This window comes from Pteropus alecto, unplaced genomic scaffold, assembly GCF_000325575.1.
Source record: "Pteropus alecto unplaced genomic scaffold, ASM32557v1 scaffold92, whole genome shotgun sequence".
Classification (NCBI taxonomy): domain Eukaryota; kingdom Metazoa; phylum Chordata; class Mammalia; order Chiroptera; family Pteropodidae; genus Pteropus; species Pteropus alecto.
In genome coordinates, this window is record NW_006432447.1 from 7,366,580 (window position 1) to 7,389,877 (window position 23,298).

Sequence of the window (23,298 nt, forward strand, 5' to 3'; positions counted from 1 at the left end):
CCTGCTCCAATACTGAGCCTTGATTCAAGCCCTAATCATCTCTTTTCTGGCTCAACCTGATAGTTGTGACCTGGGGATAGAAAGTACAAAGTCCAAGCAGTGAGTCAGGGTTGCATCTGCAAATGGAGTTGGGGGACATGTCATCAAGTAATAGAGAAGCTGAGAAACGTGTCTCCGAGACAATTCTTCTGCAAGCACAGTCACAGCCCCTGGGAGTCTAGGGAGCATCAGGGACACTCGAGGGCTAAGGTTGGGTCTTACTTTGGAAGGTCAGGACAATGGACACTTCTGAGTCTGTACTGCAAATAAGCCTCATCATCGAACTGTGCTCTGGCTGAAGGAAGATCTTTGTAGAAGGGGTCACATGAGCATGGAGTGAGAGCATACTGGTGGGTGGTGTTGTCCACCATTCTTGGGCAATCAGGAGCAACCTTATCCCTAGAGGTTGCCCTCTGTCACAATAAGGACAAAGTTCCTTAGGCCTCACCTCCCTGGGAAGCCTCTCCAGCCCTCCCAGTGCTGATTCTGGGCTCATCTAGCATCTCGCCTCCAGCTACCTTGGAATAGGAGGGCTTGCTGTGGATAGCAGGTACAAGTGCTGGACATGACAGAGGTTTAACCACCACTGTATATTAGTACATAGACCTGGGTGTATATGTCAGAAGGGTTTGTTAGGAGCTGGCCTGTCAGGGCCTGATTTTCTAGATGCCCTAAAAAATCTGAGTTTTGAGCATCCGGGCACGCCCTGGGAGGCTCTGTTTGGGCAGCTAGCTGATTTCCCTCTATGACATTCTCTCTCCTCCCAGCCCTCCTCATTGGAGCAACTGCTTTCCAACCTCCTATTCCCCTTTTTACTGGAAAGAACTTACTAAGATACATATCTGAACTTGCATTTTATTCAGGGGTATGCTCTTGAATAAACCCTCACAATCTGGGCCTTGCTCTTCACTCTAGCTTTATCTCTTCTTCACTCCCCTACTATGAACTGAATTATTTTTCTAAACTGACCCAGGCCTTTCCAGCTACCAGACCTGGACTCATGTTCCTACCTCTGCATGTCATGGGCAAACCATGCCACCCAGCCTCCATGCATTCCTTCTTTGCCAGGTAAACTTCCTATTCATCTTTCAAAACCCAGCTCAGGCCACACTGGGCATCCTCTGTACTACCCATTATCACTGCAGTTACCATGCTGGAATTTATTCTGATATTTTTCTGTCTTTCTTCACCACTGACCAATGTGTCCCCAGGGACAATATCTTATCTCTGTCTTCTCAGCACCCAGCTCAGTGCCTGGCACCTAAGTGTACAATAAATGTTTGTTAACCAAGTAGATGAAGCAAGCTAGTTGGGGAGAGCAAATTAACACGAAAATATGAGGTAGAACATAATTAGATGTATAGAACTAGGTATAAATGCCTGAGAAACTGAACTCAAAATTTAGAGCCAAACTTTTTTTTTCATAAAACTCAGAATAGAAGCAACCAAACAAATCGACCCAAACATTAAAAAATACTCTATTTTATGTCATTATCAGCCCTTTACAGTCACGCTTTTGTTTAATCCCTACACCCAATGTAAATAGTCATTCCAATGGGTGTATATTAGCTATTTCCATTACACAAATGAAGAAACTGAGGCCCAGAGTGTCAAGTCATGTGCCCACAGTACCAAGTGGCCCAGCTAAATTTAATCTGTACCTTTATTTTTCTTAAAAAAACAAAACAAAACAAAACTTTTTATTATGGACAATTCCAACTATATAAAACTACATATAAAGGTAGGGAAAAACTGGGATGATGACCCACCTCCCCATCTCTGCACTTCATCAATTAAATCTCATGGCTGATTAAAAAAAATCTCTACTCCCACTCACCTCTATTCCTGTCTCTGAGATTATGACATATATATCATTTTATCTGAAAATATTTCACTAGTCCATGCTCTATTTGTCCTTCTTGTATTATAATTTAAAGATCATCAAAGCAATACATACATTCGATTGAAAAAATTAAACGATACTGAAAAGAAATGCTGGTAAAGAAAAGCATTTCCCTGCCCTATAATCTGCTTCTTCCCAAGTCCTAGTTTCCAGCACTTTCGGCTTTTCATTTGTCCAGAGCTGCCCTGTATTTCTACAGATTTTTTTGATTGCTTGAGTTATCAGCTACAGACATCATGTACTGACCTGGCCGACAAATGAAGATTTAGCTCACTCACACATACCTTCCCTTTTCTTTTATTGATCAGCTGTCTTGGTAACTTTAAATAATAAAGCTCTATCTCTTGCTGTGTCAATTATGGACAGCTTCTTTCTCACACTCATTCTCTCTCTTATAATTACAGATGTTTTATTTTCTAAGGTCAAAAGGGAAGACAAAAAAACCAGTTTAATTACTAAATGATTCTACTGAATCCTATGTGAAATATGGGTCCTTTCTGTTAAGAATTATGATGTAGGTGCCTCGACTGTCAGAAGCTATGGGCAGATGGCCAAACTGTTTTGTTTCCCCACCGAGCATCCTCAGGCCTGCAGAATAATGTCAGCTATTTCATGATCTTTCACTGTGTTACGCTCTCCAGGGCATGGCTGCAAAACCCACCAGCAACCATCTTGCCTTATCACCACGCTTGAATCACGATTTTAACATTACGTAGCACAGTTTCTTCTCTTGTAAAATGAGGGAGCTTTGTCTTGATGGTCAGACACACAGAAATCTCATAACAGATGTTTGTTAAATAAATGAATAAGTGATATATTTTTTTAAAGAACCATGTTTTTAATGCTTAACAGAACAAACCTGTTTTTTACTATTAAGTTCATTATGAACTTGAATCACTAAAGATTTAAAGTTTATAATCGAATTTAAGCCTTAAGCGACAATATCTTTTGTGTTCAGTGATTTAACTTAGTAAACTTTGTGCAAAGTCATGAAATTTTTCATACACTTATGATCTCCAAAAAGAGTGATATATGTTTAAAGAGACAAACACGTGAAATAACATCGAGAAACCAATTCACAAGCATCAGATTGGCAAATCTTTGGGAGGTGAGGCTGCGAAGAAAGCAGAGCTCTCACACATGGTGTCAGGGAGGGTAAGTTTGTACAGCCGCTTTGGGGAGCAATTTCTCAATGCCATGTAAAAGCTGATGATGGGCACAGCCCATTCTACTTCTAGGTACTGACCCAGAGCAGGGTCAGAAACTTTTTCTATAAAGGGCCAGATAGAAAATATTTTAAGCTTGTGGGTCTACAATTTTTGTTTCATCTGCACAACCCTGCCCTTGCAGGAAGAATGTAGACATAAACGTATAGTTCATGAACGGGCATGACTATTTTCCAGTCAAACTTTATTTACAAAAGTAGGTGCCTAGTTGGATTTGGCCCGCCTGGAGTTTGCCCACCTCTAACCTAGAGAAACTCTCCTGTTTGTGTTTATGCCCCCTCCTGTTTGTGACAGAGAAATTTGGAAGCAACCTACATCCATCAACGGAAAATAAAATAACCTATGATATTATGTGCAATGAAATATTATGTATATCAACACGGATAAATCTCAAAAACAAAATGAGGAGTGAAGAAAGCGAGTTGCAGAAGGAAACAGTATGTGATGGTTAATTTTATGTGTCAACTTAGCTGGGCCATAGTGTTCAGATATTTGGTTAAACATTATTCTAGATGTTTCTGTGAGGGTGTTTTTGGATTAACTTTTGAATCAGTAGACTCTGAGAAAGCAGACTGCTCTCCAGAATAAGGGTGGGCCTCATCCAATCAGTCGAAGGCCTGAATATTACAAAGACTGAGGTCTCTGAGTAAAAAGAAATTCAGCCAGCAGACTGTTTTTGAACTTGAACCAGAACATCAGTTCTTTCCTGGGCCTCCAACTGGCTGCACCTTGATCTGGCACTTCTAGCCTCCATTATTCTGTGAGCCAATTCCTTTAAATAAACCTCTTTCTCTCTCTCTATTGGTTCTGTTTCTCCTGAGAACCCTAATACACAGCATAATACAATTTAATATGATTTTAAAGTCATGCAAAATAATCCTATAAGAAGTTTAGATACATCTATAGTAAAACTGGACCAACATTGGCGGGAATGACAAATACCAATTTTAGAGCAGTCATGTCTCTGGTTGGGGAATGGAATTAGGACAGAGCACAAAGGCAGTTTCAACTTAAATTTTTGATTTCATGCCTTCAAAAAAAGGTCTGTAGCAAATAACCTTAAGGTTGACAATTCTAGATATTGGTTACTCCTTTTTATATATTTGAAATATTTCATAATTAAGAAGAAAAAAAATGAGATAACATAAACAAAACAACTAGGAAAAGAAAACCAGAGCAGTGAATGGCATACTTTAGGGCCCTAACATACCTAGAGCGAGACTGGCTGGGACAGGTTGGATGGAGAAGGTGGGTCAGAGATGTGTTGGAGGTGAACAGGTGGAGGGGAGGGGAGGCCTCTGGAGTTCCAGAGAAGGCCTTCAGGGGCAGCAGGGGATAAGGATGGAGTGAGATTTGCCAGTAGACTCGGGGTGGGAGGTGGGGCAGAGCAGATCAAGAGGTGTGGATCATGGAACAGAGACAAGGAGAATGTGGGTGAAGCAGTGGGCAGGTAGCTGTGGAGGTGTGGGTTGGACGTGTGGACTTGGCCACTGTTGTTCTGGGCTCTCCAAGCATACCTTGTGTTTACCTGAAGGTGGCCTTGCAGAAACGGTTATCCCTGACTTTCCTCTGCTCTGACATGATGTTTCCTAGGCACTTGCCAATGTCAGAGGAATTTGTGCTCTTGCCGGGGACTTGTCAAAGCTTAAACCAAACTTCGAGCTCTTCTTTCCTTTTTCAGGTGTGGCTTCCAAAGCAGACACGGCTGGAGCAGACACTGCCATTGCTCAGCCAGACGCCCTTGAGTTTTGCGTGTGTGCCCCAAGGTTCAGCGTGCTTCTCCCTTCTCGTGGTCAGCATTGGGCCCTTTTTGGAGCAGTGCCATCAGACCACCAGAGTCCACTTTACAGTCCTCTGAACTAGTCCTTTGGGAATGACTGACAAGTGTGGGAGTATGAAAGCCAGATCTCTTGCTTGTGGTTGGGACAACACTGAGGTGGAACTTACCTGCCTAAGTTCCCCCTTGGCTGAAGTCGGGACTTGGCCTGATATGGTTCCCTTCCTCATTCCTCCCTCACAGGTTTTCCCTGGGTGCATCTCTATAGAATGTCTCCTGTTAAAGAATTCTAGATTTGGGCTCTGCTTCTTGGGGATCCATCTAAGACAAGAGTTCTTCGCTTTGTGCTATTCATCCCAGAAGCTCTCTTGGGTCAAGATGCCTCAAGCCTTAGCCTGTCTGGAGTGGAGCTGGGCACACAGCCTCTGGAGTCAGACGACCCAAGTTGAAAGTCTTGTCTCTTTCACTTCTTAGCTGCGTGACGTTGGAAAATTACTTAACTGCTCTGTGCCTCACTTACCTCATCTTTAAAAAAGAGATCATAAATGTATTGGCCTCAGAGGGTTGTTGTGAAGTTAAATGAGGTAAGATACGTAAAAAAATCTCAGAAAAAATTTTGGCATACCATAAATGTTCAATAAATGTTAGTTTTGTTCATTTGTATTAGAACTAAAGGAATACTTATGGGCAATCGGAGAATAGATATACTTTACTCTTGAGTGTGGGTCTTCAAGCCAGGCTAATTTAACAAAAGGAACACACTGATCTGTTATGTTGATATATAACCTCAATTTTATTACAACGGGACAGAATGAACAGGTCAGTAGATTGGCAGGGTGGATGTGGCTGATATTTTAGTAAAAGAATTATAAAAGAATCCTCGCTCTTCCTTTGCCTGAGACATCACTGCATCCCCCACCTCCGGTTGGCTGAGGAGCAGGTGGGTTGGAGCTCTATGTCCGGGAATGGGATTCTAGTAGGGAGAGTTAGGGAATCGCAGAGACACGCTCACTTAATGCCGTGTGAACATCAGCAAGAACGAGAGCACAGGACCCCAAGGATTAGACTTGGAAGGGAAAGCCAGCTTCCAGTCCTGGCTCCGGTTTCCACTAGACGCTGTGTTTCTCATCTTGGAGTCTCAGTTTCTCCATCTGTAAAAGGGGAGTGGTAACGCCTGTTCTACTTACTCCAAGGGAGGCTGAGATCTAAGGAGACACAGCAGAGGACATGAGTCCTACGCACTGGAGTTCTATCCATGGCACCAAAGTGAAGGTGTTAGGAAAACTTTGCAACTGCATAGACAAGATTATCCTTGGAAATCTCTTAGAAGATGTCATCTTGGAGACCTACGGTCAAAAAGTCCAGCACAGCCGGGGTTTTTCTCCAGATGAGATAGTTGACTTAAACCTGAGTCATGTTATCTGGAAAGTGCCTCTCTTGAAACACCAGCATCATGCTCAGTATGGCAATAACCCTCTCATCATGAGAGGCACACAGGAAATGAGCCTGTCTGAAGAGGAAGCAAATTCATGCCTTCCTTCTCACACTGAGTACAGGGCATATCCTCATGGAGGGAGCAGAATGCCAGCACCATTTAAATGGTGTTTCTTTCTCCCAACACTTGTACATATGTGACAGAGGGCGTTAGGGCAGGAAGTGGAGAGCTAAGCTGCTGGGCTGCCTCTCTCACTGGAGGGCGAGGCCTCTGCAGAACCCTCTGCCATCTGCTTCCAGGAGACCTCAGCTCAGAATTTCATTACAGTTTTAGAATGCTAAGTGCTCTCGAAAATCACGAAAGATGAAGAACCGAGGCATAGAGAGGTGCGATGGCTTAACCCAGGCCCTGGAGCAGACCCTTGGTCCTTTCGAATCCAACAGCAAGGACTCGGGGGGTGATGATGGGCTTTGCCTGGAGAGACAGGGCTTCAAACCCTGTCTTTGTCACTTGGGGATGTGTGATGCTCTAAAAACCTTCCTATTTCTGGGACGGGGATCAGGAAGCGTTCTCCTCAGTGTAAGATGATGAAAGGACATGTATGTGGAACAGAGTGTTAAATTGCCTGAGCTGAGACTGGCAGGTCACTACACTCCTTTTACGGTGGCCCAGAGCTACACCCATCCTGGGGAGCAGAGGTGGGCCTGTGACAGGCATGTCGGCCTCGGTCCATCTGAGGGGCGTCCTGTCCATGAAGGCAGCCTGTGAGGGTGACGGGATGCTAGTACGGCATCAGCTGGAGGAGGGGCTTGTCCTCCCAGCTGGTCTAGCAGGGGAGTCTCGGGAGAACCCAGAAAAGTGTCCCCAGGAAAAAGAATCCGGTTTAAACTTTAGCCAGACCCAGACACCATGAGGCCAACTCACAACAGTCTCTGTGAAGGAAGAACTTTCCCGCCCTCTTGTCCTCCTGCTTACAGTCTGGCTGCTTTAGAAACAGCAGTGGGGAGAGGGGGTGGGAGAGCAGCAGGCAAGAGCCAAAGCTGGGCTCTGCCCGGGGCCATGGGAGAAAATGAGGGTTGATATGTTGAATATTATATGGACTAGACATCCTTTTTACTGAATTGAGACTGTGTTTTGTGACTTGAATTGCACAAAATTTTCAGTTATCTACAAATGAACAGAAAAATCATACACCATCCATGTCTACATCCAGAGGCACGAAACGGTATTTACCTCCCAACTAATAGGTTCCAAAGTCCCTTTCAAACCAGAACTACTTTTATAATTATACCTCATGAGTCCTTCCTGTTCAATGTACTTGACATCCATTTTGACATCCTTGCTATGCTTGGCACATAGCAAGCACTCAGCAATGTGTGGCTTTATTTACTCATCATCCCTCTTAGACCTCAAGGTCCTAGAGTCTGAGAATTTTGACTCTTTAGCATTTGAATTCCCATAGTGCCTGGTGAAGAGCAGACCCACATTCAGTGCCTGATAAATGAACGTAATAAAACTGAATTCTGTGCCGGCCCCATAGCAGCTACCAAGACAAATGTTACACTCAAGACCGCTGGTGAGGAAGAAGGCAGGGCCAATGCATGCCCACATTACTACTTACATGTGACATTAATTACACCCATAGACTGAGGAGCTGCAGCCTAATCTCTGACACTAACAAAGCCTTTTTTCACTCACATTATTCTCCTTTAAATCTCAAAAGGGTCTGGGCCTTCATGGCAGGTGTAATTATCTCCCTCTTTTTGCAGATAAGAAAGCTGAAGGTGGGAGAGATTAGGGACCCGGGCAAACTATCTGGTGAGCTAAGAATGGGTTGGACTCAGGACCCCTGATCCCAAAACTCAAGCTCTGACCAAAAACCCAAAGCCACAGAAAATGCAACTGAAAGAGAAAAGGCAGTGGTGGGGGTGGGGAAGTTTCTGCCATCACAAATGGAAGCAGGAGTGAATAACAGATTTGCTGGCTAGTACATGCTAAGTGTCAGGGCAAAGTGAAATTTTACGGTTGGTTTATAATCCTCAGGAAATTGGGAGCTGTCGCGGAAATTCTGACATGAACGCGGTGACTGCAGGGCGGCATGAATTGCACTGCTGGCCTCTCAGGATCAGGGTGGCTTCTCGGTGAAGGGATGATTATAGGCATCCTGAACTTGACACAAATAACATTTTGCAGCTGGGTGACTAGGTGTGTAAGACCATTTCCCAGAGTAGCCAGAAGGTGGTGCCACTTGCCAAGAGAACTGGGTCAGGGGTAGCAGCCTGAGACTTGCCCCATCTGCAGGGGCCTCCCCTGCCACTCTGGGATTTCCGCCACAAAATGGGATGCTTCTGAGACACCAAGGGTCCATCCCTTACTGCCCCTGTGCGGATGCTAATTATTTCTCCCTGGAGTACTGTAGAGCTGGCTACGCAAACTAAGTTATTATCATTATAACTACTACAAACTATGACAGAAATTACTACTTTAGTTCATTGAATGCTTATCGTGGCCAGGCACTATGCTAAGTACTCTCAGCGAATGATTGGATTTGATTCCCATGAGAATCCCATGGAGTAAATATTATCCTTATTTCACAGATGAGAACACTGAAATTCAGAGAAGTTACAAAATTTGTTTTAGGTCATAATGTTGGTCAGTGACAAAGTCAGAATTTGAATTCAGTTCTTTTGGACTCTATAGCTTGTAATCACTGTGATGTCCTTCCTTCCTTCCTTCCTTCCTTCCTTCCCTCCCTTCCTTCCCTCCCTCCCTGCCTTTCCTTCCTTCCTTTCTTCTTTTTTTTCTTCTTTTTTTTTTTTTTTTTCTTCCTTCCTTCCTTCCTTCCTTCCTTCCTTCCTTCCTTCCTTCCTTCCTTCCTTCTCTCTTTGTGCTTAGTCCTGTGCTGGGTGTTTAGTTCCAGAAGGATCAGACCAGACTTTCTGCTCTGCGGGTTCCTCGGTGTAACACACAGGCTTGGATCGGCTGTAGTGATGATCAGCCATGACGACGGCATGTTGGAGAAGGAGAAAGAAAGTTCACTTGCATCCCGCACCAGGCACAATGCTGGGGGCTATTCAAGTTGGAAATTCCAGCTGTTCATTGGTTTGATTTAATCTGGGTTCCTGTGACCTTGGATCAAGTGTAGGCTTTGCTTTCTCTCTCTCAGAACCCCTCTCTGTAACTGTCTAGCCAATTTCTCCCTTCACTGCCATTTGGCAAGACCTGGAATATATTCTGGCAGGCACGTGTGTGTGTGTGTGTGTGTGTGTGTGTGTGTGTGTGTGTAATGTTTAATAAAATTGCTGCTTCATCAATGTTGGGGCATAGGCCACCACCTGACTTTTGGGAATGAAGAGGGTGGCGGCTGCATCCCTGAACATTGCCAGCAGCAGCCAGCCAATCGGCTGAGCCACAAAGGATTAGGGACCTGGGCTCACTGGAGGGATGTTTCTTCTTTTTAGGTTCCATTCACAGCTCAGAGATAATGGGGAGCAGTGACAGAAAGGTCTATGGCCCGAGGCTTGGGAGATCAGAGCATTCCGCTCTCTCATTTTACAGAAGAGGAGCCTTCCACTGAAAGGGAATTGCCTCAGGGCACACAGGCAGGTAGCAGCCAGAGCGGAGACAGACATGAGTCAGCTGCACCTGGTCTCTTCACGTCTGTGAAGAGAATGGTGAAGTGACCACCTGCTCGGCAGAGTTACGGAAGGGCTCTGCGTCTGCAGGGAGATGTTGAAAGAGGTGGAGTAACTTGTCCAAGGTCATGCAGCTCCTTAGTGACATCTACCATGTTTCTACCCTGTGAAAAGCACTCTCTGGACCAAGGCTTTCCTTTCTGAACCCCAAGCTGCGTGTGGTTTGATTGGATTTGGGATCCGATTTCAAGTGCAAAAGGAAGTGAGGGAGAAGTGGATTAGGTACAAGAACATTGGTATTTCTGGAACCTTTAAAAATGAGATTTGAGGAAATAGGCTAAATGTTGGGAATCAGGACTATATTATGGAAAAAAAAATATGTACTATTATGGGTTGAATTGTGTACCACCCAAAAGATACATTGATGTCCTAATTGCCGCCCCCACTCCCGTGAATACCGTGAATGTGACCTTAATTTGGAAATAAGGTTTTTGTGGATAGAATCAAGTTAAGATGAGGTCATTAGGGTGGACCTAGTCTAATGTGACTGGTGTCCTTTTCAGAGAGAAATGTGGACACAGACACACAGGGAGAACGAAACAGAGATTGGAATAATGTACCTACATGCCAAGGAAGGACAAGGATGGGCAGCTGCAACTAGAAGGTAGAGACGGGGCATGAAGCAAATTCTCCCTCAGACCCTACAGAAGGACCCGATTCTAGATTTCCAACTTCCGGCCTCCAGAGCTGCTAGAGAATAAATTGCTGTTGTTTTAAGCCACCCAGTTTGTGGTATTTTGTTATGGCAGCCCTAGGAAAATGTCTCGTATTAATCGATTACTTTGCTGTGCACGGTCGTTTCTTGGTTTAATCAACATTTACTGTGCATCCACTGCATGCCCGGCACTGTGGGTGCTGGAGTAAGAGTGGGGAGTGGGAGACACCAAGATCCTGCCTCCCTCAAGTTTACTTTCTAGTTCATGTGCATCGTCTCCCAGCATCCTCACAACAGTCCTGTGAAATAGAGATCATTCTACTCAATTTAGAGATGAGGAAACTCGCTCTTAGGGGCCAGGGCCTCACTTCTGGTTAGGCCGAAGGTGAGGCTGGACTTCTCTAGGATAAAGTGGTTAAAGGGTACAGGTGGGCTCTGTCTGAGACACCACCCTGTTCTCTCTCCTTCATAGCTTAGGCGCATGACTGCTGAGAAAGACACCCAGGAGTGTGGGCTCAGAGATACATCCTGCTCAGCAATTCTGGGGCACAGAGCGGGCCCTGCCTCCTAAAGCCATAGCATAGCCCAAGAAGCTATACCTCAGCCCCTGGCCTCAAGTCTCCTGCACAGCTCTGTGTGAAGATGGAAACCTCTCACATGCCGGCTCTGTCTCCACAACCCTCCCTCCCATCGCTGAGCATGAGGAGCCTGAGAAGCCCAGTTTGGGCACCAGAAGGTAAACTCATGGCTCTGACAGCTGGCAGCTGGCAGCTGACAGGTCGGCCATAGTACTCCACCTGCACACAAATGTTCACAGAGTATCAGCGATAACCAGACAGGGCCACTCTGTGATCCAGGTGGGAGGAGACAGAGACAAGACCACACATAATCATATCTGAACAGAGAGGCAGGGAAACTCTGCAACCACAAAAAGTCAACATTCCTTGTTCAGTGAGCACCGTGACGAGTGACTGCTGTTTGTTAATGACAGCTTTATGCCTGCTTCATTCATCGCTTCTCCTGGATAAAACCTATAAGATGCCCAGTCATTAAACTGCCCCCAGTTCCTGACAGGATCAAACGCTGAACAAGTCCTTGCTCTTAAACTTTTCCCCGAATCACCCAGCACAAGCCAAACCTCATAACAAGCCCCACCCAACTGGCATGTTTCCCTTGCTGCAGCAAGCTAATGAACTTGACCTTGCCCACCAATCAGTGTGCTCCTGGTGGTCTGCCTGGCTTTAACAGGTGCATGCCTCACCCCCAGACCCAGACCCGTGGGGTGTGGCCTCTCACCTCCTACGATGAACTCTATCCAAGTTCTTCTAGTAGCCCATGGAACTAGGTTTTGGTGGGAGATCACCCTTCAAGGGCTATGGATCCCAGCCCAGAAGTCTGTGGCATGCATTGACGTAGGCATGTGTTTTAAGAGGCTGCCTATCTCCTAGGGTGGAGGGGTGCACCACGCGAAATTCCTAAATCCTGCTCAGATAAAGACGTTCTGCCTTGGGGGGCCGACTGCTCAGCACATTTTTCTGAGCATTAAAATCACTGAGAAAGAAAAATAGAAACCTCTGGGGGGCTTCACCATTCCCTGGCAGCAAAGCTATTAAACTTTCAAGTCCCAATTCTGATCGGCTTGACAAGCTGGAAGCCGCCCAGCCTAGTGCATTGTAGTTAGTTCCAATGAGAGCGTGCTTGGGTAAGGATCAATCACTGTTTCTGACAGTTTCTTCCAAATTAAAAGAGGCAGGGAAGAGGAGACAAAGGAAGCATACTCCAGAGTATAAACTCCTCACAGAGAACAGCCCTTGATGGCTATGACTCTATCTTATCACACAGTGGGCACTAAAGGATATGCAGACTCATTTATACCTTGGGGTCTGGGATTTGAGGCAGGTCTGACACTGGTCTTATAAATAAGCGTAACAGGAGGTTTTAAATAATGTGGGTAGACACAATGCTGAATTGGTCCTGGCTGAGACACTAACTCAATGGGGAACTTAATGTCTGTGGGCCTTAGTTTCTTTGTCTATAAAATGGGTATTATGGGCTGAATTGTGTCTCCCTCAAATTCATATCTTGAAGCCCTAGCCCCTAGTACCTGAGAATGTGACTGTGTTTGGAGATAGGGTCTTTAAAGAGGTGATTAAGTTAAAATGATGCCACAAGGGTGGCCCTAATCTAATATAACTGATTAGAAAAAGAAGAAATTTGGACACAGATGTAAAAAGGGAAGAAGATGTGAAGACACAGGAAGATGGGAGCCATGGATAAGCCCCAAAGACAAGACTCAGCAGAAACAACACGAATGACACCTTGATCTCAGACTTCTAGCCTCCAGGACAGTGAGAAAAGAAATTTCTGTTGTTTAAGCCACCGAGTCTGTGGTACTTTGTTATGGCAGCCCAAGCAGACTAAGACAGGGGTATAACCCATTTACTTGGGTGACACAGATATCACTGAGAGGACCAAATCAGACAGGAGCAAAATTTCCCATATACCCATCACCCAGCTTCCACGATCATGAATGCATGGCCTATTTTGTTTCACCTGTATGTGAAAACTTACATTTGAGACCTGCAGTTCATAATGAAAATGTAGGCAGTTTTAACTTCACGAGTCTTATCAAAGTACATGAATTTATTAGAGAAGGAACATGATTTTGTTAGACGACACTGGAGGGGGATCTGCAGAACCCCCAGAGCATTCGTGCCCCTCCAGGGGAGGGGCTGGGATCTGGCAAACAGCCCAGGAATTCAGGGGGCTGCCCAGGGCTGCCCAGTGGAGTTAGCGCCAGGCAGGGCTTGCCTCAGGGGGGTATGGACTCCACCCTGGGGACCCCTGGGCTCCCAGGCACCTGCAGGTAGTCTGAATACTGCTGGGAGCAATTCACTTTGCAGGCAGTGCTCATGGGACAAGGACAGGAGCCCAGGAGCTTCACTTTCTTGTCTCATTTACTCCTCACAAGGACCCGCGACCCATGAGAAAGCCATTTTCAACTTCATTACGTAGCTAAACAAACCGAGGCTCTAGTAGTTAAGAGACATGCCGTAAGTAATAGCAAATTCATTTATCGAATAACCTTCCTTCTCAGAATTGGCTGGGAGCAGCCCTGAGTAATGGGCTCTTACCTGGAGGGATGGGAATGAAAATGATGAGAATGTGACACAGTTAAAGGCCAGGATGATGCCTGGAAGCGCTCTGGGCAGCTGGGCCAGACGGAGTAGCTGGGAGGGGTGAGTGAAGGGAGGGGACAGGAGCTAAGGGCGGGCTGGCAGGTGTAGGCAGTTAGAATTCAGGGAGGACGCTACTTTGCCTCCTGTATGACTTTGTCCTGAGTCTGCTGAAGGGGATGGGGGTGTTTTCTAACTTCATTTCTTTCTCCATATTGTAGTATTTCCCCTAAGACTTATTTTGATGGTTATTCATTAGTCCTTGAAATAAATAAATAAAAATGACAAGTTGTTTTCCAATAGCAGGTCAGTTCGTAATGGAGTTTTCCACTCTCTGTTTACTGCTTTTCATTACCTACTGCTTGCTAACCGCTGAAATCATTCCTCATTTCTGCTGAATAATGCATTTGTGACAGTCAGCGCTGCTAGCTCGTTTACGACCAGATAAATGAATCTTTATGTGCTTTTCCCCAGCCAGACGGACGATAAACTAGGTTTTATTTTCCTAAATTGAGTCCTCAACTTTGGTGGATCAGTGTAAACCCTCTGGGGGAATGCCAGGGGCCCCTGCAGAACGTTCTGCTTGGTTCAGCCATTCTTTCGGTAATTCCCCGTAAAGAGCCTCCACATTTGTGCCCTGAATTTGCACCAGCTGTCCGGATTAAGCGTTAATTTAGTTCTTCTGGATTGTGTCGCCCATTAGATCTTTCCTGTTGCTCTTCTATACGGATAATTTTGTTGAGTTTTTGTTTGGAGAGGAGGCTGTTGAGATACCTTCTCCTCTCCCCCTGGAAGTGTCAGTAAAAGGGTTCTGTTGCTTCTATGAGGCTCTAAGGGCTTCGCTTGCCCCAGACCTGGCCTGAACCCAACCGCTGCCCCCACCCCCAAGTAATAAGTTGTTGGCCTAAGTTTTATTTAGTACTTCAATTTTTTTTTTAAAGGTAAAACATCCTAGCAGTGCAAAAAACGATATAGCTCAAAGTCAGCCCGCGCCCACTCTTGTGTCTAGTTACCCAGTCCTCTCTCTCAAAGTTTCTGTTACTACCACCCCCTGGGTGTGCTTCCAGAGAGAGTCTGCCTTCCCATACTTTTTAAAAAACAAATAGTAGCATAGCATAGACAGAGTTTTGCAATCTGCCTTTTTACTAAACAATATATATTGGTGCTCGTTTCACATCAGTATATAAAGAGCTTCCTTGTTCTTTTCTTATAGCTGCCGAAGATTCTGCTGTGTTATTTAGTTATATCAAAACTTAAGGCTGTTTCTAGTATTTCACTTCTGGGATTTCAAAGAAGCTCTCCACCCTTAGCTTCAGGCTTCCGGTTTGAAATCTGAGGCTGTCTGGTTCTGTATTCAGCCCTCGCTGCCAACCATTTGTTGGCTGCCTTTGGCGTGCTGTGGCACAGTCCCTCTGTGCCAGGCTCTTGGAACAGAGAGGTGATGGGGATAGGCAGTGACCTGGGGAGGGCCTGGCACTTGATGGTGAGAACTTTAAAACTCTTGGCATAAACGATGCCATTCAGCCCCCCACAAGGGGCCCTGACTAAACTCTAATGTGGCTTCTGTCAGCCCTAGACGATGTCCTTGGGATGACCCCAGCACCTTAAAATGCCTGCCTGATAAAACTCAAGCTGCCGAAAGAATTTACTGTTCATTTCAGCCAAAACCTTCCAAGATGCCCCTGAACGCCCTTTTCATAGGCAATTACTTTAGGAAACCTGGAATTGTAAATCCTTTCTTTGCCCCTTTGAGAAATAAATCTCCTGTTACCCAGAATGTTTTCTCAAGGACCTGGGAACCACATCTGTGAAATGCAAACATATGTGGTGATAGCCTCCTCACCCCCCAGTTTCTGTGGGAGCGTACCATGCTAACTTTGGTAGATGTGTAGCTCTAATTTGTGCCTGTCATAAGGCTATGAGAAGTGTGTTTCTCCTCTGAACAAGCACCAGTTAGTAAACACAGATGGCCTAGTCACATAAACCATCCCCTCTCTTAACCTCCTTCAGTACTTTTTGTTTGTATTTTGGCACACCCCAGCATTTAAAGTCTCCTGCCTTTTGATTCTGTGGAGTTGAGCTCAGTTCTATACTGAAGTCTCTCTCCCTTACTGCAGTAGCCTGAATAAAATCTGTCTTGCCACTTTTAACAAGTGTCCAAGTGCAAAATTTCTTTTTGACAGTTAGGAAGTCTGCCCCATATTCAGATTGCCTTGCAGATGATCACGCCTGGTCCTGACTTTCAGCCTTTGTCCATGTGGGGCCCTGTGCTAAAGTGCCATCGTTTGGCATGTTTTTTGTGTCCACATTTAGTCTCCACTTCCTGGTCCTTGCTCAGGGCTGGTCAATACCTTCTCTTCTAAACTTCTGAAGCATTGATGGGTTGAACAACTCATGAATGCATGTATGTAAACACTGTTGTTTATGTTTCTACTCATTTGATGTCCGTACTTTCAAATATTCCACAAACTTTAACTGGGCATTGATTATGCACCCAGCAATTTACCTGCATAATTTCATTATATGTAAATAATGGACCAACCTTATGAGGTAGATATTTTATTTTCATTTTTGTTAGAAAAATCTCAAACATATGTAAAAAGAGAGAATGGTAAACAAAAAAAGAGAGAGAGAGAGAGTGATATAATGAACTCCCATATACCCATCACCCAGCTTCCATGATCATGAATGCATGGCCTATTTTGTTTCACCTGTACCCCCTCAAATTTTTACTCTGCTCAGATTATTTTGAACAAATACCAGATATTATTTATTTTTCAAATATTTCAGCATGTATCGCTGGATTATAAAGCTATTTTACAAAAACACATAACTTCACAATCATTATATTTAAAAATTAATAACAATTCCTCAATATCAAATACCCAGTTCTATTTTTTTAACCCTGATGTACCTACCTATAGATCTTATGGGAAAAGCGGAAAAAAAAGGCCAATTCTTTCTCATCATTTACCAGTTTTCAAAATAATGAGTTGGTTCCTCCGTAGACTCCACAGGTAACTAATTAGGGATTTTTGTTTTGTTTTGTTTTGTTTTTGTTTTGCATTATACTGAACTCATAGATTTAAGCATATTTAGTTTGTTACAATCCACTGAAGTTAAATAGTATTACTGATACTTCATTATCTTTGGTTAGTGGGATCTTATTCAAATTGACTCCTAAGTCTTTTGACATGACTCTAGTAGTTCCTCATAGCTTCCTTGGTTTTCACAGGACAAGACATTTTAGACTCATCTTGTACATTTCCTGCCCCCAAGTCTGGATTCAGCCATTTCTCTAAAAGGCCTCTGTTTTTTCTTAGTGAAAGAAGGTAGTTAGACACCAAAATCTGGACTAAAAATGCTCATTGTCACTGGCTTGACTATTATTTCTAGGTCTTTTCACTGGCCAGAGCTAGGAACCAGGTATTTATTTAGTTTTTGATCACACACATTATGAGTTTATACGGATAATTCCAACTCAAATTTAAAAAGAATGGTCACTAAACTTTATCAGTCTTACAACTGTATTGCCTCTCACCCACACTGAAAGTCTCAGTTCTCAATGACACACATAATTATTCTTTTGCTTTATCCCACAGCACACATGCACACATACACACAGACACCAGTGCCAGAATGACAACACCAACACCACTACCGACAATATGATTACTAAAACTTATTTAAGATTTATCTTGCAGTACTCTTTTTGTATCCCTACAAGAATATATAGTCGAATTACTTTGGTTTAAAAAGTCACTTGGAATAGTTCTTCTCTGTGTGATTATACCATTGATTTGATACATAGTTGGGTTCATTTGTTCCCTTTTCCTTTTGATTTTTAGGGTTCACTTTTTAAGATTTAATTTGTCTTGTAATTCTATTAAATATTTGCATGGTTCCAAAGTCATCTCGATAAATTAAAAGAATTCTATTGTCTATCTCTTTTCCCTCTACCCTATTCTCTCTCTTATCTTACAAGTGATCATTTAAAAACACTTAGGGGTTTTTTTTTATTCTGTTTTTTTTTTTTTCAATTATAAGCAAACATGTGTGTATATGTTCATATCCTTTCCTCTTTCTTAGATAAATGGGTAGAATGACATACACACTTTCTCCACCTTGCTTTTTAATTCCACAATGTATCCTGGAAATCTCTCCATAATAGCTATAGAGCTATTCATTCCTTTTGTAGATGTGTCATTGCTTATGCAACTATTCTACTGTTGATAGATATTTGGGTTGTTAACAATCTTTTGCTATTATTGATAAGACTGAAGTAAACAGCCTTATGCATACTTCTTATCCATGTTTTTGCCAACGTGGCATTGGGAGAGTTTCCTAGAAGTGAGATTGCTTGATCAAATAACGTACATAAATGCATATATAATTTGTCTAGATATTGCCAAATTCTTCTCCAAAGTGGTTATAACATTTTCCATTCCCATCATCCTATGAACTTGCCTGTTTCCCTAGAGCTTCATCAACAAAATACATTGACACATTTTTTTGGAGTTTTGCCAATCTGATAGGTGAAAATGGTATCTCAGGTCAGTGTTTTTTGTTTGTTTGTTTTTAATTTCTCTTATTATGAGTGAAGTTGAGCAACCTTTTATACAGTTAAGAACCATTTTCATTTATTTTTATGTCAACCATTCATATGTCTAGGCAATTTAAAAATAAGAGTGTTGCTGGCTTTTTTTAAACCTCAAATTTGAAATGCTGTTTACAGAATAGGAATATTAACATTTTATATTCTTAGTTGCAAATACTTTTTTTTTTAAGTTTGTCATTTATCTTTTAGTTTTGCAATTCAAAATTTAAAAAATTTTGGTAATCAACTATAGCAATATTTTCCTTTATTGATTTTAGGTTTTGAATTATATCAAGGAAAAATTTCCCATACCTAAGTTATAAAGGAATTCACCCATGCTTTCTACTTGTATGGTTTCCTCTTTTACATTTGAATCTAAGATATATTTGGAATTGATCCTAGGGTGCAGTGAAGGATGGGTCCAATTTTATTATTGTCCTCTGTCCATTTGTCTGAATATTACTTATTAAAAAGTCCATTCTTTTTTCCAGTCATATCAAATATTGCCTTTATCAATACTAAATTTCCACATGCAGTAAGGCTTACTTTAAAATTCTGTTCTGTTTCATTGGTCTTCCCATCTTTTATGAGCCAAAATGAAATAGATTTAATGATTGAGACTTTCTAGTATGTTTTAACATATTGGAGATGTACTACTTCCTCTTGCTTTTTTTTTATTTTTTTTATTTTTTTTAGCTGTTCTTGCCTTTTTGTATCAACAAATAAAATTTATAATAAGTCCATCTAGTTCTAAAAAATGGTATTTAAAAAAATTAGAATTACACTAAATTTATAAATTAATTTAGGGAGAACTGACATCTTTATGCTACTGACTCTATATTCAAGGATATGATATTTTTTCCATTTGTGTCTTTCAGGAGGGTTTTATTGTTGTCTCATACATTTTGGACATTTCTTGTTAAGTTTATTAAGAGGCCTTTTATTTTTTGCTATTATGAGATTTTCTGTTCCCTTACATCTTTTTGTTGTTTATATATAGGCTATTTATATATATGTTAACATTATTTTATAACCCGCTACTTTACTAAAACTATCTTACTGTTTGTTGTACATTTTTCCCATGGATCCCTTTGCGCCTTCCAGAAAGACCATCATTTTCCCTCTTTCTCTCCATGGCTTATACCTCCAGTTGCTTTCTCTTGTCTAATCGCATTGACTATTGTGTTGAACCAATGTTCCATAGTAGTAGAGATGGCGAGCACGCTTTGCTTTTGAATATCGGTAGGAAGACCACTAGTGTTTACTTCTTAGAGATATTTCATCATGTCAAGAAAGTTTCCAAACATCCTCATTATCTAGATGAGAAATAGAGGTGTAGAGAGATCAATGAAGAACTTATCTCAAAGTCACACAGTGCCTGAGTTTGACCTCAGGGCTCTCTGGCTTCAAAATCCCCAGTCTTTGCAGTACAGCCCTGTATTTTCCATCATCTAGACTCGTCTGCCCCTCTATTCCTCAACATGGACCTCACAGTTTAAGAGATTTAAGAGTGGCTGAGCTCGGTGTTTGTGAAGAACATAGAAAGAGGCCCCAAGCGACGGGGTTTAGCTTCTCCCCTATTTTCTTTAGCCATTCTGCTCCCTCCCTGATACTCCATGAAGCAAAACAAAAGCCCCCAGGAAATCAGATCCATCCTTCTTAGAAAATGGTTTAGTGACCAAGACCTTTGGGAGCAGCCTCGCGCCTCCCTCCCCTCCCTGCTCCATCAAAATATTTCTTCCAACCCTATATATCACTCTCCCTAAGAGAATTCTCCTAAATATATTTTCCTTTGTATAGTTACATTTCTGAAGATACTTTAGTGTGGCCTAATTTCAATCTTGTGTTTGGATGAAAAGGCCCACCGTCACCAGAGCTCATAGCTTGGCTAACAGAGTGACTACCTGGCTGGCCTGCTCTGACCAAACGAATTGCATTTATTAAAACATAAGTGGAGTGGTTTTGTCTTGGATAAATGTATTGAGGCTTTTGCAGATTCTAAAACAGCTCATGGTTCTTTCTCCCGCCCCCTTTCAGGGATGCCAGGTTATGAAGTATGAACAATATCCCTATTACCTTTCTTTTTATTCAGTGGGAAGGGATTAGATCTTATTTATTTATTAAAACAACAACAACAACAACAACAACAACAACAACAACAACAACAAAACAAGACCGCGCTGGGACCACAGCTTCTGAGGGGGAGAAAACCCTGGCCCTGATCTAGATTGGCTATTTCTAGCAGTTTCTCTGAATAGGCAGGTCCCCAGAGTATGGGCTCTCTGTTTGCAAGGGACAGAAAAGAGACTGTGAGCAGCAGTTCCATTTTAAATCAGGCTCATTTTAAATTCTAATCTTCTTGCCTTTCAGTAATTTTGAGTCCTCTTTTCCTCCAGCTGACAGCCTTTGCTGTCAGAGGTATAAGCTGCTGTCTTCTCCCATGGAGGCCACCGATTTCGGTGGAAACCTAAGGCTCCACATTCCCCCTTCCTCCCCAGGCAGCATCTACTGGCCCTGGCTTCTGCTCACAGCTGGTGCTTTGAAATGCCGCCTCTGTGCTGTACCTCCTCTGTCCCCACTCTCCTTCTAGCTGCAGCTCTTAGGCAAGCGAGTCGCCTAATTTCAATCTCCTGTTTGGCCTTTTTGAGGATGAAAAGGCCCGCTGTCACCAAAGCTTATTATCAGCATCATTAACTTGACAGGAAAAGTCAGGAGCCCTCAGCAAAGCAGGGACAACAGCCAACAACATGCATAAGCGGACTCCCAGTTTGTGCTCTTCCCACTTTTCTCACTGTGCTGGGAAGATCTGGTCTTTGTCTAAGTGGGCCTAAAGTGTGAGGGCATGGACATACAAATGATCACGGGACAACATGGTAACTGCGGAATGGATGTGCGTACAGGCTGTCACGAGATCGTAAAAGGAGCAGGGAAAGCCTCACAGAGTAGCAGCCAGGCTGAGGGCCCCCCAGGTGGGTGGTGCGGCTGGGAAAGTCGGGTGGCTTCAGAAGGGCCTTGCGGACTGAGCCCAGGGTCATGGATTGTGTCTCGTCAGAGACGAGGGGCCCAGAAGGATTTGGGGCGGGAACGTAATGTAGTCAGATCCTGTGTGTCTGAAAGATCATTCTGGTAACTGAGCGGAGAATACCAGGATGGGAGGCTGGGTATCAGGAAACCCATCTTACAGCCATGTGTTGGGGTCTGAAGGGGGTGGAACAGTGTAGGTGTTTTGTAAGAGGGTCAAAGGGAAAATCACATACATTTCTCAAATGTATAGAATTTTCTTTTGTTCTTGATGGGACAGATATTAATATACTGGAAGGCTGGGCCGTGTGATACAGAAATAACTCCAGGTTGGTCTAACTATAGCTTTAAGTCCATGTTTTAGTAAAAGGAAGAAAAAGAGAACTCTGTATTCATATCTAGGATCTCAGTTATAGTCACTTAACAGGAAAATGCCCCTCATTTGGGATTCTGAACATCTGTGGCGGGGGCTTGAAGGTCTTGGCATTGGGCCTTCACCCCTGCAGCACTGTGGCTGTGCTGCTGTCCCTGTATAGTGTTCCAGTCTACTTTCAGGCAGGAAACATGCAGCTTATTATCTACGGATTTACTGGAATATCCACAGCATTATTAATCTCATTTCATAGGTAAGGAAACTGAAGATCAGAGAAGTTAGGTAAATCGCCCAAGCCCCTGTAGTTAGCTGGAGCCAGATCAAATTAGTGTCTGTTGAGTATGGACTAAGTTTTGTAGCCATATATTTTGACCTAGAAATAGGGATGGCTAACTTCTTATGAAAAATCCGTGTGGCATCTGAGTGCAAGAAGCTCTTCGGCAGATGCTGAAATATTAGCATATCTAGGGATGTTCTGGTAATTTAAAGAACAAAAATATTTGAAATAGGGCCCGTTAGGGTGAATCTTAGAGGAATGGCTACCATAGATTTGATGGCTTTACGGCCCCGGCTACTCTGAGATGGCTCTACCTCACAGCCCAGCTGGATGCGAGCAGAGCAGCAACTCCAGGGCGAAGCTGGGAGGACGGTGTTATATGTCATGTGTACTGTGTCAGCTGGGTACGGACTGACACTGAAGGAGAAGCATTCTGGGATGGAATGGGTGATAGCAAGGGCAAATGGGGAGGCCCCAAGAGTGCCTGCTCAGCATCACTCAGCCACATACTAGGGAAGGTTTGTAATCTCCGCTTGGGGGGGCCTCATGCTGGGACCCGCAAAGGAATGGGTCTGAGCTGGCAGTCCTTGGCCGGGTGAGAGGCTGATTTAGCTCAGAGGGATCCCCAAGCCAGCACTTGGTGGGGGGAGGGGAGGAGAGAAGGCAACCACCCACAAAGAGACAGATGAGATGTGCAGTGCTGGCTGGAGTCCCAGCGTTAGAACCACAGGCTGCAGGCCAGACATGATGGATGAGCAGGGCGCTCTGCAGAAATCGCCCTGGAGAGCGGTCTTGATTAAGCAAGGGAGAAAGATGAAATCTCTGTGTCCTGTCCTGTCCCATAAGACAGCCACTAGCCACATGTGACTATTTGGAGTAACAAAAACAAAATAAAAATTTCAATTCCTCAGTCTCATAGCCACATTTCAAGTGCTCAGTAGTCATATGTAACTAGTGGCTAGACAATGTGGCTACAGGACGTTCCCATCATTGCAGAAAGTTCTATTTGAAGGTAAATTATCTCATTCATATTTTTTACATTGCTCATATATTGAAACAACATTAAAATACATTGTATTAAATAAGATTTAACTTCACCTGTTTTTTTTTACTTTTCTTTTACC

The 23,298-nt window shown here is 43.4% G+C and overlaps 1 protein-coding gene across 1 annotated transcript in view; it reads right to left on the reverse strand.

Moving 5' to 3' along the window:
* BFSP2 (beaded filament structural protein 2) overlaps positions 1 to 23,298 on the reverse strand; it is a 63,189-nt gene that overhangs the window by 38,676 nt on the left and 1,215 nt on the right. The gene's annotated exons all lie outside the window — the stretch shown is intronic.